The sequence below is a fragment of the Acomys minous genome, assembly GCF_964271855.1.
Source record: "Acomys minous genome assembly, chromosome: 6".
In the NCBI taxonomy this organism is placed as follows: domain Eukaryota; kingdom Metazoa; phylum Chordata; class Mammalia; order Rodentia; family Muridae; genus Acomys; species Acomys minous.
The window spans coordinates 84464381-84477211 of record NC_140487.1 but is presented as its reverse complement, the minus strand read 5'-3'; the positions used below and the strand labels follow the sequence as shown (position 1 = coordinate 84477211).

General features: G+C 42.8%; 1 protein-coding gene across 4 annotated transcripts in view; it reads left to right on the top strand.

The window, feature by feature from the left end:
- Positions 1-12831, top strand: part of PRKAA2 (protein kinase AMP-activated catalytic subunit alpha 2) — a 60255-nt gene that overhangs the window by 11222 nt on the left and 36202 nt on the right. Inside the window, exon 1 of one of the 4 annotated variants that reach the window (XM_084786839.1) lies at positions 5083-5264. The exons of the other annotated variants lie outside the window; for them this stretch is intronic. The gene's annotated coding sequence lies outside the window, so the exon portion shown is untranslated. Of the gene's footprint in view, positions 1-5082; positions 5265-12831 lie in introns of those variants that run through there. 4 annotated transcript variants of the gene reach the window in all.

The following is a 12831-nucleotide window of genomic DNA, read 5'->3' as shown; positions in this document are numbered from 1 at the left end:
TCCACCTACCCTAGATAGGAGAGAAAAGAGGTTAATGGGAACAGGAGAAGTAGACCTTTTCAGACTCAGTTCCTTGGAGCAATTCCACTGGTGTAGTTGGCAGGATTCCCGCAGACACCTTAAACAGTAAATCAGCAATTCAGCAAAGGGGACTGCAACTGCAGCCATTGGAACTGGAAGCAGCAGCAGGAGCCTGGAGCAGCAGCAGGAGCCTGGAGCAGCAGCCAGAAACTGGAGCAGCAGCCGGAGCCTGGAGCAGCAGCAGGAGCCTGGAGCAGCAGCCAGAAACTGGAGCAGCAGCAGGAGCCTGGAGCAGCAGCAGGAGCCTGGAGCAGTAGCAGGAGCCTGGAGCAGCAGCTGGAGCCTGGAGTAGCAACCGGAGCCTGGAGCAGCAACCGGAGCCTGGAGCAGCAGCAGGAGCCTGGAGCAGTAGCAGGAGCCTGGAGCAGCAGCCGGAGCCTGGAGCAGCAGCTGGAGCCTGGAGTAGCAACCGGAGCCTGGAGCAGCAACCGGAGCCTGGAGTAGCAACCGGAGCCTGGAGCAGCAACCGGAGCCTGGAGCAGCAACCGGAGCCTGGAGCAGCAACCGGAGCCTGGAGCAGCAGCAGGAGCTTGGAGCAGCAGCTGAAATGGTTCTCTCTAGGAGCATCTCGAAGGGGATCGATGAACAGCCAAACAATTGAAACGATGCAAAGACCAAAAAACCCAGCCTCTTGTTTTGGGCTCATATATATGTCTCCTCTCAGAGTCCATACTAGGATGTTTATCAGTTAGTTGGCAAAGACCATGCCCCTGCAAGAGGCAGTGCCTCTTCTAGTGGACAAGCATCACCTGTTCTCTCACATGTCTGTTTCCTGCGGAAAAGCACCACATACCCTCACATAAGTCTGTTTCACATCCTACACTTGGGATCAAAACATATTTACATCTACTACAGTTCTTGGTAAACATGTGAGTTTATGGCTGCAACTCTTGGAAGTCTAAATATTCCGTTTATTATCGGCTTAATCCTGGACTAAGAATGGCGACTCTCTCTCTTGTCTAAAGGAAAAGAAAGTCAGGTGGGGTTTCTATAGATAGATGTTCACATATGACAATTAGCATTCTAGGTGATGTCTGTGATAATAGAAAAATGCATAAAAGTGATTCAGATTTTAAAGTTATCAGATATGAACCTTAACTTACTAATATGTTCAAGATGGAGTTTGTTTATTAGTCGGCTGGGAATCTATACAAATAAGTGAAGGACGTTTGTAGAACTGAAAAAATGCAGCCATCAAAATGGAACTTCCTAGATAACACAACAGATTAGATTCCACTGAGAAGGTCAGGGCAGGGAGAGGTATAGGTCAAAAGAGAATGTCCAGTCTGCACCATGGAGAGATGGAGGGCGGAAAGAGTGCCTAAGTCAGAGACTGGGACACGGTGGATGTCCAAGACACTCATTATCCGTTAATTGTGGGTATGAGTGGATGGAAAGATAACCTTAGGTCTTCCTTTTCAAAGTGGTATTTTAAAAATATTTTCATTTTATATTTGTGGCATATGTATGCATCATCTAGAGGCTACAAGAGGGTGTGAGGTTCCCTGGGCCTACAGTTACAGGCAATGTGAACCATACAGTGTGAGTGCTGGGAGCTGAATCCAGGTCTTGCTGCTGAGATGTCTCACCATTTCTGGGGTTTTCCTTTCTTTAAATTAACCTTTTCTGAATGTACACCAAGATCAATAAGATTATTCAGTTTGTCTATGAAACACTAAAAACATTATTATAGGTTTTTTTGTGTGTGTTTATGTGTAAGTGCCTATGTGCCATGGTGAGCGGAGGTCAGAGGACAGCTCTGGAGTGTCAGTTCCAGCTTGCCATCTTGTGAGGTATGGGGAATTTTGGATTCAGGCCATTAGGCCTGTGTGCAAGAGTGGAGAGCCCGCCAACCCCTCAGCATCATTTTTATGAAAATGATGTGTAATTGGTTAATTCACTTTGGGCTGGAGGGTCTATGGAGGAAGTATAAGGTCACTATTTTTACCAGCACTATCATAGGGAAACAGAAATAGACTTCTAGCTTCCATTTAAAGCGTCTGTTCAAAGGCGCACACACGGTTCCTCCTGCTTGAGTCTTTTTTACTCGAGTTGGCAGGAGCCGCTCCCGTGATCTTGTTATTTAGAATGCGCTGTGGCAGACTGGGCTGGGAAGTAACGGTTCTTTGCTTTAAGGACTCCCGTGTGATTATGCTGTCTTGACATTTTGTGTCATCTGTGTCTGGAATGCGTCTTTGAAAAACTAAGTAAACTGAACTAAGTCAACTGACGCTAGAAGGTTTACTGTGTTGTAATACCGCGTGTGGTGACAAGCACTCATGGTCACAGAATGGGCATTTCACGTTCTCGAAGGGAAAGGAAAATGGGCAGGAGCAATTTTTGAAGATAAGAGGCGAAAGAAGTAAACTCTCAGCTCTTGCCATTTGAAGGGAGAGAAAAAAAAAGCTTAAAAGTAAAGCAACAACACTTTCCTCCCCCGAAAGATAAATTGATTTTGTTACCAGCATAACCACAGTAAAGGAAACACCAAAGGGAATTCAGTGACCAAGAAAATAATCCCAGGCGTGGTAGCGCATGCCTTTAATTCCTCCAATAAGGCCATACCTCGGAATAGTGCCCCCCCCCACATAACCCTACGGGAGCCGTTTTCATTCAAACCAGTGCAACAAAGCCCAAAAGGAAATGAAAGGCCCTGGAAAGGACTGGCAGAGCAGTAATTAAATAGACACTAAATAGCAACTGTAGATAATAATTGTCCATCCTGTAAAATTTAAAATATGTCAGAATTAAATACAAAGCAAAATATGAGAGTAGACCAATATATTCTAAAGCACTTGCATTATCTGATAAAAGTTTTACCAAATTCGTGTTAGACATTAGTGAGTCAAGGATGCTGTGTGAATGCACTGCGACCAGCTGCTGTAAGCTCCCCCTGCCATGACCTCCCCATCACAATGAACTATAAACCAAAATAAGCCCCCCTGTTCTTTACATTGCTTTTGTTGGCAATCTGGTCATAGTAAGGAGGAAAGCTAACCAATAGAGACACGTCTGCTACCTACACGTGGGTAGGTTTTAGGCCATTGGAACTGGTTCACAGGACTATAGAGAGTTGGCACCAGTGGGCTGCAAAGTCCCTGGGATGTTCTGCTGGGATCTTGAAACACAAGAATGTTGAGAGACCTGTGGAGAAAGGAGGTCAGAGGTGACCAAGGACTCTATCTGGAACTGGCTCTATTCTTTTTCCTGAGAGCCGGAGTGAGGCTGGATGTAATCGGGTAGTTGTTTTTTGGCAGGGGACGTTTCAGGATGGAGTAACGTTCAGTCTGTGTCTTGGTTGCTGCTCATTGGTATAATCCAGGTGTGCTGGCGGTGCTAGGGCTACGAATGGGATTTCTGCTGAAGAAAGCTGTAGGCGTGACGGAGAGTTGGCAAGTTGGCTCAAAAGAGGGCCTATGTGTACTTTATGCAGCCCAGCTGAGGGATGGAGTCATCCAAACTCTGATTTCAATTTCACCATGATCTCCAAAAGCCAAGTGGAGCTGTTAGGACTTAGTGTTTTTCTTGGTGAATTTCAGTCATTTCTTGCTGGGCCCCAGAGCTCTGTTTTGGAATGAGAGTGTTTATTCCTCACCTTTGTACTCTGTATAAATGTAACGTTTTCTTTCTTTCTTTTTCTTTCTTTCTTTCTTTCTTTCTTTCTTTCTTTCTTTCTTTCTTTCTTTGTGAAGTGATTACCTTGAGTCTCAACAGAGGCTCGGACTTTGGACCCTTAAACAATGTGGCAATTGGTAAAGATTATAGGGGCTTTTGAAATTAGATCCAATAGATTTTACATCGTCAGATGTCCATGAGTCTATGAGGACAAGGGGTGGAAGGGTACGGCTTAAAGTGCTGCCCTTGTGTGTCGGGCTGGCAGAGAGTGGGATTGTGGTGGTTCGTCATTGCCAACTTAGCAGCATTTAGAGTCACCATAAAAATAAGTTTCTGGCTATATCAGTGCTGGGTTTTCTAGACTAGGTTAATTGCATTCAGAAAAGCTACACTAAGTGTGGACAGCGCCATTTCACAGCATTAGGGTCCTGGGTGGAATAAGAAGGAGAAAGACCATGGGCTGCGGCATCCTTTTCTCTGCTTTGTCACTGCGCATGCAGCAGAACCAGCCACCTCAAGGTCCTGCAGCTGCGGCTCGTCTGCCATATTGGGCTGTATTCTTGAACTGTGAGCTGTGAGGTAGTTTGTCACCGCAGAGGTGACAGTGATTAATGTGCTGCCACCCTCAGATGGTCTCTTCATTCCTAGTGTCCTCAGCCGTAGCCCAGGCGCTTTCATCTACCATATAGAGTTGGGAGAGTTAAATTTGCCCATTTGCTTCTTAGTCACAGGTCAAAGGGAAAAAGGTTTCTGCGTCCGTGGTAGAACTAACCTCAGAGAATTTAAGGACTTCCTGAAAAGGAACTTTGGGGAAAATCGGCGAGGCCGTTTTGTCTCCTCATGGGCAAAGAAGAAAGGAGCCTTGTGTTATTTTGGCAGGAGCCTGGTGCCTATCAGGCCATTCCTGACTCCCAGAGCTAAAGGTCAGAATGTGCTTGAGTAAAGGCCAACACACTGGGCCAGCTTCTGCACCAACGTGGTGATGGAGTTAGTAGCCCTTGGCTTGCCATAGTTTAGGTGCTGATTCAGTGTTCTGGTTCTTTTTAGACAGAATCTCATTACATAGCCCCGGTTGGCCTAGAACTCACTGTGTAGACTTCTGCCTCTAGGAAGGCAGGCATATACCGTAGTTCTCAGTCAACTTTGAAAATTATACGTGCTGCCTTAGTTGCTTTCTTGTTCCTGTGATAAAATACCTTGACAAAAATCAACTTAAGAAAGAAAAGTTTATTTTGATCCTGTTCCAGAGGAGTACAGTGCATTACGTTTGGTGAAGGCGTGGCAGCAGGCAGGAAAGGTTGGGTGTCAGAAGCGGAAGTCTGACTAGCCACATTGCTTCCGCATCCGGGAAGTGAGGCAGTGCCGTAAAACATCAAGGCCCACCCCCAATGACTCACTTCCTCCAGAAAAATCCCAACGCGTAAAGATTCTACAACCTCCCGAAATAGTACCACCCTCTGGGCGCCAAGTGTTCAACCATGTGAGCCTGTGGGGGGCATTTCACATTCGAACCACAGCACCCTCTATCCCGGAAAGATTTGCGTCGTGCTGATCGTGACAGCCACAAGGTAAACACCGTGAAGGCTGCTTCCACAGAGACGAGACCATGGCTGCTGTCCCAGGAGCCCCCTTTGGTTGCTGCCTCTATTCTTTATTCCCAGCAAAGGTCACCACCCACCCCGCCCCGGTATCTGTGGATAATTGCGTCCACTTTTGAACTTCTTAGTAACAGAATCATTTACTTCTTTTACCTAGGATTCTGTTTTGTTGTTGTTGTTGTTGTTTTTTGTTTTTGTTTTGTTTTTTGTTTTTTGGTCTGTAGTTGCATATAAATATAATTTGTTCAGTCTCACAGATACACAGTATTACATTAAGTCTGTACCACTTATCTGTTAATAGACATTTGGAAAGTTTATGTATTTTGATTACTATGAACAATGCTGCTTTAAGCATTCTGCATTTTCCATTTATGTCATTTTGCCATGTTAGAAAGACATAAATTTAAAATTCACCTATGTCATTTTGAAAGTTTTTTTTTTTTAGCCTATTTCAGATTTTGTCATGAAGACCATCTTCCAGGGTTTAGTATCAAACTAAACTAGACCCAAACTGATGTATGTGGGTCAAATTCAGTTTCCTGTCCCCATCCCTCCCAATCTCGTAATTACTCTCCTTCATTTAGACCACGCTGTTTCAGCTTCCACACACGAGGGAGCGCATGTGACTCTCATGTGCCTGGCTTATTTCACATCACCCAGTTCCTTTCATCTTCCTGTGAAGGACAGGATTTTGGTTTTCTTTATGGCTTCTTCAAAGCAGGAGATTATGTCTTGAGCTTCTAAACTTGAAATTCTGATTGCCTTTTCTCCAGATTTCAAATTGTTATTTTAATATGTATGATGCTTATACACATATACAGAGATTCTGTAATTCTTATTGATGAAGTGGAACATATGAAATTAAATAGGCTTTCTGTGTACTAAGGCTTTCAAGTTATGTAATAGTTTTGTATCCATTATAGTTGAAAAATGTTTTGGAAATTTCTTACTTTTTCTTAATCTGCCAGAGAAATGGGGTGTAACTGAGTCCTAAAAATGAATATTTTTTAACCATTCATTTTGTTTGTTAGATATAATATTTAAAATCATGTTAAAATTAAATGAATTCATACTGAAGTGTTCCAAACTATACTTTATTAAATTACTTAGAGTATGTACCTGAGATTTTAAAATATTCCTGATTTTAATCTAGAAGTGATAATGAAAATTAGAAAAAGTATAATATTGCCTTTATCTTTATATAAAACCATTGTATAGTTATGCCTTCATGATGCATCCCAGTAAAGTTCTGTACTTTTTGCATTAACAAAGCAGCTTGAGAACTGGAAAGCATTCAGAAAATGGCAGACTAAGTTATCAGAAGGCGCGGAGAGGCTTAAAAGGGTTATATCCTCCAGCATGGCATGGTCCCTGGGCATGCAATTAAAGCGAGCTGAGAGATGAGAGATGGAAGGAGAATTAGGCTTGACTTAGTGGAGCCTCGTGCTTAATATAGGATTTAACGTATGGTAATCCTGACAAATGGCTGACCTTCCCATTTGAATCCTGGATGATGCACTGGAGAGTGTCAGGGTTTCTGTCCCCACCAGTCACTACTTACTACTTGAATGATGTAAGCAAGTCTATATCTATTCTATGCCCATTTCCAGCAGCTGTGGCCTTGATATTAGACAAAAACTGTAAGACACCTGACTTGAATCCCTCCCGTCTAATATGGAACAATGACCAAGGATCAAGTAAATGTTAAATAACATATAACCTATGGGAAAAGTGTATTTAAGAAAAATAGTTATTTAGAAAAACATCTTTTTAAAAAGATTTATTATGTATACTGTGTTCTGCCTGCATGTACACCTACATGCCAGAAGAGGGCACCAGATCTCATTTAGATGGTTGTGAGCCACCATGTGTTTGGTGGGAATTGGAAGTGCAGCTACTGCTTTTAACCACTGAGCCATCTCTCCAGCCCAGAAAAACATCTTTTTAGTGTTGGCCAGTATAGTGTAGTATAGGAGAGCCTTTGTAGACAGATGCCTCTGGCACTTGAATTTCTAATAAACATTCCTAATTCTGTTTTCTAGAGCAGTGTAAAGTCACTTCCATTCCTTCTTCTGTGTGATACTCTTTACCTTGTAAAACCCAAAGCTGTAAGTCAGACATGATGGTGCAGGCTTCTCAGACTTGCAGTAACCAAGACGGGGGTGGGGGTGGGGGGGTGGGGGGGTGAGGGGGCAGCTGGTGGTCAGGCGGCTGGGGAAGGCAGAGGTAGGTGGATTACTGAAAGTTTGAGGCAAACCTGTTCTATATACATAGCAAGTTCCAGGCTGCAAGTTTGAGGCCAGCCTGGTCTATATAACTAATGAGTTCTGGGCTAGCCAGGGCTACAGAGTGAGTCTTCTTCCCCAGCTCAAAACAGACAAGAAGGATAAAGATGAAGAAATCCTAAAGGGCATAGTCCAGGTATAGTTTGGGCGAGCGTGGGTTTCTCTCCCCAGTGTTGGTTTTAGAAAGTATTTTATGCATTTTGGATAGAATTCAAGAAAACCAGAAGGAACCATTAATACATATTCCAGCAAAATCGAAAGTGTGAAGTTAATTTTGTGTGTGTGTGTGTGTGTGTGTGTTGGTGGTTATATGATGCGTGTACATGCTACTGCACGCGTGTGGACATCAGAGAACAACCTTGTGTAGTTAGTTTATCTCCCACCTTTATGTGGACTCCAGAGATCAGACTTAGGCCATTAGGCATTTTACCCACTGAGCCATCCTGATAGCTCCCAAAGGGGGTTTTAAAGTATTCTGAATAAGTAGTATTTAAATTCATCTGTGGAAGAAATCTGAAGAAAATGAAAGGACTGCCCCTTTCCAACTTGTTCAAAGGGCCTATTCCTTTTCAACTTGATACAAAGGCCTACCTCTCTTCAATTTGTTGGGTGTGTGTGTGTGTGTGTGTGTGTGTGTGTGTGTGTGTGTGTGTGTATGTCCTCAGATTACCCAAACAATGCAGGCTGTTGTAGTTGCTCTTAGTTGCCCACCAGGAACTGAAGGGCACTTCCTGATTGCTGAAGCCAGTCACTACATACTTGAGTCCTAAGATAGAGAAATCAGTCTGGCACTGACCTGGAAACTTCATCTGAACTGGCTAGTTTTCATATTGCCAGAAGGTACTATTCAGGAGGAAAAAAAAAAAAAAAAAAAGCCATCGGCAGTCGTACCCAGCTGTGAACTCTGGGAGCTACAATGACAAACCTGGCAAGCTATGCCCCCTGCTGCCTAGTGGCATGCATGTCATGAGAGTAACCGACAACTTCCTAGTTGGATCTAAGGGCTGACCTGCAAGATAGGACTCATGCCTGGAACTATTAGCTGGGCCAGAGACACACTGCTGAGAACTTACACTGTCGTTTTGCTAAATGGACATAGTATCAAGCTGCCCTCTGAAGACTTACCGTTGTGCGCATAGATTATCGCAGCTATCATAAAAGCTTCTGTTAAGTAGATGACAACTAAAACAGAACCCAAAGCTAGTCACAGTGTCGACAATAAGAAACTGGAGTGCTCAGCTGGGCGTGGTGGCACACACCTGTAAGGGGGGCAGAGGCAGGCAGATCGTTGTGAGTTCAAGGCCAGCCTGGTCTATAAAACAAGTCCAGGACAGCTAAAGCTACACAGAGAAACCCTGTCTCGAAAAGCAAAAAAAAAAAAAAAAAAAAAAAAAAAAAAAAAATATATATATATATATATATATATATATATCTCCATATCATGTTCCCTCCCTACAAGGCCAGAGATCATCATGGAGTAGGGCACAGGAAGGTAAAAGCAGGGGCTGTGAAGGACAGCTGCCAAACAGTGTTTTCCAAACACAGCAGAGCTGTTCTAAAAACCCACAGTGGCTGTTTCTGTATGCCTAAGATCCACACAACGTTAATCCTGTAAATATTCCAGCATGAATAGGAGAGGGGTCTACAACACTGACAACACTAAATGGACAAATGAATTAAAAAAAAAAAAAAGACAGCGCATGAATTGAAGATAGAGAAATGGCAGATGGGTTGGGGTGGCTTGCCCAGAATAAATTGTGTATGTTGCTGGAAAGATGACTCAGTGGTTAGCAATGGGGAGTGTTCTTGCAGAAAACCTCAGTGGAGTTCCCAGCACCCATGTCAGGTGGGTCACAACTGCCTATAACGTCAGCGTTGTGTACATATATAAAATTCTCAAACAATAAAATAAAAAAAATTAGAGGGACTTAAAACAAGATAGTGGTATTTAACGCTCTTGTAAAATTCTGGCAGATGGTTCAAACTGTTGTCATGTCTGGTCGTCTTCTCTTCCTCGTTGCTTCCGGCTGCATACCTCTGACCCTCAGGTTCAGAACAGCAGCTTTTAACTCCAGGCTTTGAGACGGAGAAGCTGCTTGAGGCGTTTACATGGCTACACCTAGACACAGGGGTGTAGGTTGCAGTCTAGGTAGTCATGTGTGTGGGTGTATCTCAGGACTGCTGCCTAGAAATAAAAGTGCTGTAGGGGTTGCTGGGCAGCGAGCACTGCAGCAGAGCTGCCTTCAAACTGCCTCCACCCCAAGTGGGTAGGTGTTCGTATTGTACCCAACAAGCAGATATTGATTTGAATATTTGCTGTTTTACCTGGTTTGTCTGACCTGCTTTCTCCAACCCTTTACAAACAAGGTATATTAAATCCCATATAAAATTTACTTCAGTTATTTTAATTTGCTTGTAGTTGTTACTCGAGTGATAATTTGAAATGTAATATAAATCTTTCTTCACGTGTAGATGACCAACAAGTTATTGCACATGTTGATGCTTAGCAAGTGTTTTACACATATTAAATTTTTTAAATGGATTAAGTAAGTGGAAATAAAACTGAAGAATGCAAACATTTGATTTCTATTAAGAAAAATTTATGTCTGCCACATAGAAGATATTTTTTGGTTTTGTATGTGTATTTATTAAAAGATTTTAGTTTCTTTCTTGAATCAGGGTTTCTCTGTGTAGCCCTGGCTGTCTTGGAACTCACTCTATAGACCAGGCTGGCCTTAAACTCAGAAATCCACCTGCCTCTGCCTCCCAAGTGCTGGGATTAAAGGTGTGCGTCCCCATTGCCCCACTATTGAAAGATTTTTAAAGGACTTTCATTTGGCTTTCAGAGGGAAAGTGTGACAAATTATTTTATGTAATTATTTGTAGTTTAGCACAAAGTTGCTGAAGGAATTACTAGGCTAAAGGCTACTGTAATTCATTAAAAGAGGGGCGTTCTTAATGCATTTGACTGTGTGGGGGTTTTTTGTTGTTGTTGTTGTTGTTGCTGCTTTTTTTTTTTTTTTTTTTTTGAGACAGAGTTTCCCTGTGTAGCCTTGGTTGTCCTGGACTCACTTTGTAGACCAGGCTGGCCTCAAACTCACAGCGATCTGCCTGCCTCTGCCTCCCGAGTGCTGGGATTTTGACTGTTTTAACTTCAGACATTTACTTAATGTATCAGTAATGTAACCATTTTTAGGGAAAATACCACTTCTTTTTAGTGTTTCATATGAATTTTTTCCATATATAAAGATAAACAAGTCAATTTTCCTCAGATAGAGGCAAAGCAATACTTTATTGTTACATTCTTTCCTGAGTCAGCTCACTCACATTTTTATTTGCAGATTAGTCCTGCGATATGAAAACAAATGGTCCACCTGTTTGGCTGGTACACGTTGTGTTATATACTTCTGCATCACATGACCAAATTCCTGGGAACAACATGTAGGGAGGAATTATTTATCTTGGCTCCCAGTTTCAGAGGCGCCAGCCGATCATGACTGGAAGGGCAGGTTGGAGCAGAGCAGTTTGCATTGTATTAGCTGGAAAGGAAAAACAGAGACAAGAGCGGCTTGCAGCCTTACAGACACTCCCCTAGTGACTGCCTCCTTCCAGAGGCTCACCTCCTACCCCAGTGGTCTGGATCCATCCAGGCATTTGTCTGTTGATTACATCTTCTGGTTTAAGTTATCTTTGGAAGGTGTCTTGACAGACATGGCCAGAGCTGTACTTTACTAACCTCTCAAGCGTTTATTCAGTCAACGTGACAGGACTGACCATCACAGACAGACTCTATGGTCTTTTTTGCTTTGCAGAAGTTACCTGTTTTCCTCGTAGACAGTACTTTTAGTTTCCCTGTGGAGGAGGAGGACTTGACTCTAGCCCTGTTGTAGTGAAAGGGATAGCAGTCTTCACTTTCCGTGAGACCATATGGATTTGAAGATAAAGTACTTATTGGGCCTTGTGGGCTAGCGCTTGGGTGTTATGTTTCCAGGGTACGTGGTGCACGCCTCAGGCATTAGGAAGCCATTTAGGCTGTTTTCTGGGTAGTCAGTCCCAGAATCACAGTTTCCTTAAGACCTGGACGCGTTTTGGAATGTGTTAGCAAACTGATGTTGCTTGAACAACGTTTTTACCAATTAGTTGGCTTTATATGTGAGGAAAGAAACGTTCAAACTTTAAAAGAGTGATTAAAATGATTATGAAGTTATGAATATAAAATAATCTTTCTCAACAGGAAATGCAGTTCCTCAATTAGTCCACTTTATGTTTGCATCACTCAGGCACAAGGACATGGCACTGTTGAATTGGGTGGTTACGCATTTTGGTTCTGAAGTCAGACAACTCAGTGTCACATGTGGCGCCTCCACTTAAGCGTGTGACCTTAGACCAGATGTTTAGCTTCTCTGTGAGTTAGGTTGCATATACCCCTGGAAAATAGTAATACTTCATAGAGTTGTTGTAAGGGGGGGGGGGTGAACAGGCCAGCTAGCATGTAGAATACTGCTTAGTACACTATAATAAATATCATTGTCACTTCTGTTACTACCACTTTTATTATACTGAGTTTAAGTGACAGTTCTTAAGGAAATATTCAGTAGCTATCACTAGCTGGATCAAAAGAATACAGCAGTGCACTCTTTAGTAAAGGACATGAGTTTGGCAGAGGAAGAGGACAAGAATGCTGCATCTAATTTTGAGTTTGTTGACTTTGAGGTTCTTATGGGGTACCAGTCTCAAAACTCTCCATATGAATATGAAAGAGGAGTAGGGTCAGAGTGTAATTATAAACCTTGGGAGATGAGTGAGATGACTCAAGGGTCTACAGTGGCTCTTGGCTAGAAACCTGCAGACATTAATCTTTAAAGAGCCAGTAGGGGACGGAACGGAGACCATCTGGGAGCTACAGGAGAGTGGGGCTGACCAGAAGAGGGTAAGAGTGCTGCCTTAGCAGAGCCATTACAACTGGACCAATGCAGAGAAGACTAGCATGGCCCCTGAACAAAAGGCAGCAAAGAGTGGTAGGCGAGGCAGCAAAGATTGCAGTAACTTGAACTCTTAACAGTAATTGAGCTATTTTATCTTTATTAAGCTAAATTATTCTTCTGTAACAAATAGAGTGATGTTAAATAGAGGATGAAAAATAAGGGAAAATATAGTGAATTCTATTGTGTCTAAAAGATGTTCCGTGGTATTTTTTATGAAGGAAGACACAATTTAGTAACCCATTCTGCAGAGATGGAGGCATTGTTTCC